The sequence below is a fragment of the Physeter macrocephalus genome, chromosome 13, assembly GCF_002837175.3.
Source record: "Physeter macrocephalus isolate SW-GA chromosome 13, ASM283717v5, whole genome shotgun sequence".
Lineage (NCBI taxonomy): Eukaryota > Metazoa > Chordata > Mammalia > Artiodactyla > Physeteridae > Physeter > Physeter macrocephalus.
Window position 1 is genome coordinate 71277457 of NC_041226.1, and position 4776 is coordinate 71282232.

General features: G+C 45.5%; 1 protein-coding gene and 1 long non-coding RNA gene across 4 annotated transcripts in view; both read right to left on the reverse strand.

Moving 5' to 3' along the window:
- The window catches only part of LOC129392696 (uncharacterized), a 95295-nt gene that overhangs the window by 88919 nt on the left and 1600 nt on the right, over window positions 1-4776 (reverse strand). For all 3 annotated transcript variants that reach the window (XR_008619080.1, XR_008619081.1, XR_008619079.1), the window contains exon 2: window positions 1644-1780. This is a non-coding gene — a long non-coding RNA (uncharacterized lncRNA). The remainder of the gene's footprint in view (window positions 1-1643; window positions 1781-4776) is intronic.
- GGACT (gamma-glutamylamine cyclotransferase) overlaps window positions 1-4776 on the reverse strand; it is a 47268-nt gene that overhangs the window by 40181 nt on the left and 2311 nt on the right.

Sequence of the window (4776 nt, forward strand, 5' to 3'; positions counted from 1 at the left end):
CCTGCGTCCCCTGCATCGGCAGGTGGACTCCCAACCACTGCGCCACCAGGGAAGTCTCTATGAGTTTTAAAGTTGATTGACTCCTGTAACCATATAGCGCGGTTCCAACAGCAGAACTACCCAGCCGCCTTCCCGGCTGGGTGCAGGTGACTGTGAACGGCGGGGGCCAGGGCGGGAGGGGGTGTCCGAGGGACACAGCAGTGCTCCCTCTCAAGGGGGAGATGCAGAGTCGAGAAAACACATTCTCCTCTAGAGCCTCCAGGAGGGGACACAGCCCCTGATTTCAGCCCAATGACACCCAGCTGGACTCCTGGCCGGAAGAACAGGACAATCAATCTGGGTGGTTTCAGGCCATGGAGTTGGTGGCACCTGCTCTGGCAGCACCAGGAAACTAAGACAAAGTCAAACCTGCTTCCTCCAGTCGCCAAGCCCTCGCCTGGGCCCTTTCTCTGCTGTCACCTTGCCCTCCTCATTTCGCCACAAAGGAGGGCACTTGTGATTAAAAGACGTGTTTTCCATGTCTCACATCTCCACTCGAAAGTCTGCTCCTCTGAAAAGTTCCCCCAACCCTACTCAAGCAGCCCAGGCGAGGTCATGACCCCACTCCATACATCTCTCAGCACCTGCTCCTCCCCCGTGGTCCTGGCTTGACTGAAGTTACTGTATTCTCTTCCTCAGAGCTCACACTTGAGCATTTACGAAATGCTAAGTACCACGCAAAGCGTTTTCCCATTCAAGCCTCCCCAAAACCCTATCAGGTAGACACGATTATTATCCCGCATGTTTTAAATTAAAAAGTTCAAAATCACCAGCCAGCATGTGGCAGAGCCAGGTTTTGAAGCCAGGCACTCTGACACAGGAGTTGGTGTCCTCAGCCATGACATTTAACATCTGCCTCTTACGTGAGAAATGTAAGTTCCGAGATCCGTGCCTTTATTAACAAAATACTCCCAGTACTCAGCACACAGTAGATAACAGTTGCTGAATATGAATGAATGGGACAAAATGGCTTTTCCGCCTACTCTTCTTTTTTTTCAGAAAACTTTTTTACTTTGGGAAGTCAAATATATACAGAAATAATGATTCCCCCAAATACCCATCTCCCAACTTCAAGACTTATCAATGTAGGGCCCATTTTAAAGCCAAAATATTATACTCTTTGGTAGAAAGAGCCCCCTTCAGTATTCTTCTTTTTCAGAATCACATGTTCCTAGTTTTCGTCATTTATCTGTGTTAACACAGACTTTTAAAAAAAGATCTTGAAATGGGCAGGTCTTTCTAAGCAAAACACAAAACAAGGAAACTGTAAAGGGGAGATTGACATTTTTTTCCCTATGTTAAAATTAAATGTTTCTGCAGAGTAAGTACTGTAAACAAAGTAAAAATGGGGAAGTAGTTGTAACATATATGACAAAAGATTAGCACCCTCAATGTATAGAGAATTCTTACAAATCAGTAAGAAAAAGACCAAAGGCACATTATCTGGAAAAATGTGTTCAGGGAAGAACAGACAGTTTCCCTACTATTCCTAAAAGACAAAAAGACAGGACTTCCAACTGACACTCTTATCAACATACTTCCTCTGGTGCTCTACAGTTTAGGAACAGCAAACACTCCAGAACAAAGGAAAAAACAATTCTCACCTGTAAGCTTGTTTCTTCAAAACTGCCTTGCCCTGGAATCCCACATCATAGTGAGTCTGAGTCTGAAAAGCGTTTGACCTCAGAAGCCTTCTGAACAGGACACCAGAAGCCCATGGACAAGTATCCAGTTCTCAGTCCTGCCAGGGGTGAGATGAAGAGGAAGGGGCGTGAAGAAAGCTGAGAGTTTAAGAGACGAGGGGCTTAAAAGACAAAAGCACTTCACCCAGCCTCTTGGACGGCGTCTCAGACCTTGGGGGTGGGCCATGGAAGGAACTGCCATTCAATGCAAAAACGTGATCCACCAGCCCGAGGGGCCGCAGGATGCCTAGAAGAGCAGTAAGCTCACACTGGCCTAGCAGAGGGGTTCAAAGTTCTGGACTTTTTGAGAAATAGCAGCTACATCCTCTCCTTCAAGTAAGGAAGATAAGAACGGAAAAAAAGTGTATCTTCAGCCATCAGGCAAAGCTTATTTTAGGAATATGGAGCTTCCTGAATGGGAATTTCCGAGTCTTTTGAAGCCATAAATTCATTAAAAAAAAAAAATTCTTACCACCAAACCACACCTGAAGTATACTTGCCATGAATGGTGACTCTGACTCTAATTAAGCCTTTAGATCTACCTTCCAGTTTACAGGAGATACAGGGGACAGAGGAACAAGCTAAACCACACTCTACAGAAAGCTGAATAAATCCAGAATGCAAGCCACCCATAGCCAACCGAGCAATACCAGTAAATCATTGGCATTAAAGAAGCCCACAGGACTGCTCTAGACCAGGGTCAGCAAACTTTGGCCCTCAGATAACTGCTGCCTGCTGGTGGAGTTTAAAACAAAAAACTTTGAAAACAAAATTTTATTGGAACACAGCCATGCTCATTCACGTTCCTATCATCCATGGCTGCTTCTGTAGGGCAACACAGCTGAGTAGCTACAATGGAGCCCACATGGCCTGAAAAGCCTAAAGAGTTAGTAACTGGCCCTTTTCATTAAGTTTGCCAACCCCCTGTCCTGGATTAAGAGACAACAGATACTCAACAAAACACCACGTGTGGCCCATTCTGATTCACACAAAACAACAGTAAAAGTGCATTTCTGAGGCAATCGAGGAAATCTGTGGACTGGGTTTTAGAAAACATTAAGGAATTACTGTCCATGTGATTAGGAGGTGACAATGGTATTATGCTTATACAAGAAAACGCCCTTTTCTGGAGGTGCACACCACACTGCTTAGGGGTGAATATTGTTATCTGCAATTTAAACTGCTTCAACAAGAAGATAAAGCAGGTATGGCCAAAAAGAGAAATCGTTTTAACCAAATGTTAAATCTATTTGATGGATATATGGAAGTTCATTATACTATTCCCTTTACTTTTGTATTTGCTGTAATAAAAAGGGGGGAAAATCAGAGCTTTGATCAAAAAGTAGAATTTATCTCCAGACAGCCTCTCTCTAGGCAGGCCTCCCACCCTCCTTACAGAGTTTCGCCCATCTCTCTCACAATGGCTACCTTTTTAAGCTTCTTATCTTGCTCCAGGCATCCACCACCAGGAATGCCCACCCCCATTCCACTCCTCTGGCTATAAAAATTCTACTCTGGGCCCAAGGTAAAGGCCAAACGTGACCTCCCCAAGTCCTCCGGAGGGAATCCATCTCCCTGGGCTCCGACTGCCGCTGGGCATTTATTATGCTTCATCCTCCTTAACATTTTAGCTACTGACCATGTCTATGACCTCATGATGCCATACAAACCCGGAGACTTCTAGTAACTTGGTCTTCTCTGTAGACCCATTGTGTGTGTGGGGGGGGACGTAATAATAACACCTTTCACAGTGTAAGCTCTGCCTACACAGCTCTCAGATCCAACCGAGGCAAGGCTGACTTGCCCTGAGCAGTTTCACCGACCAGAGACACCTTCAATTAAAGACCAATTTTCTGTTAAACAAGATGCTGGCCCTGTTTAACCAACACCCTCTTAAAAAAATCTCTAAGGTTTACCTCTGGATGGAGAAGGTTCTAGAAAAGACTGCTAAGATCACTTGAATTCTGTCCTCCTGTTATCACCTTCCTTGGGACCAGTCCGTCTGCAAACACTGCAGCACTCACCTCTACGCCAGCCTGCAGAGGTTGCCCTACCCCCTCGGAAAGGCCCGGCTGACTGGGGGTACAAAGCCCTTCAATGACTCCACTTGGAAAAGCTGACCCAGATTGGAACGTTCAAGAGATCTGACTAGATAAAATAAGAGGGAAATGAACAGGTAATTTAAAAACTTAAACAGTATCGGTTTCTATCCCTGCTCTATTCTATATACTTCCTGCTGCCGGCTACCGAAGGCCAGCGTGAATAACCACCTTCTCTAGGACTAGTGCTAATCGTCAGCACCCTTGTTTTCGAGGTCAGCTAGTCCAAAACACTTCTGTACAAAGGTCCACCAATTAGAAATTAATTTACCTTTGCAAACTCAGCGTTTGAAATACAAATGCTCTCTACCCGGGCAGTCTGCTTCTTCAGGAACTTCTGGCGGCTCCTGGGAGTCACTTCAGGAAAACAAGGCATTTGGGGAAAATGCGGACAACCTGTGGGGGCTCTCCATATTATCATTTCAATTAATTGAGCGAGAGCAGGGAGAATGTCTTCAATTACAGGAAAAAGTACATAAACACGTGTGTGTAAGACCTACTCTTGGGCTTCCCTGGTGTCGCAGTGGTTAAGAATCCACCTGCCAATGCAGGGGACATGGGTTCGAGCCCTGGTCCGGGAAAATCCCACAGGCCACGGAGCAACTAAGCCCGTGCGCCACAACTACTGAGCCTGCGCTCTAGAGCCCGTGCTCCGCAACAAGAGAAGCCACCGCAATGAGAAGCCCGCACACCACAACGAAGAGTAGCTGCCGCTCACCACAACCAGAGAAAGCCGGCGTGCAGCAAGGAAGAACCAACACCGCCATAAATAAATAAATAAATATAAAGACCTACGTTTTATATTGGTCAATCCAACTGATTTAGAGACCCTCCAGTTTTTTGGGTTGTTTTTTTAACATCTTTATCGGCATGTAATTGCTTTACAATGGTGTTAGTTTCTGCTGTATAACAAAATGAATCAGCTATACATATACATATATCCCCATACCTCCTCC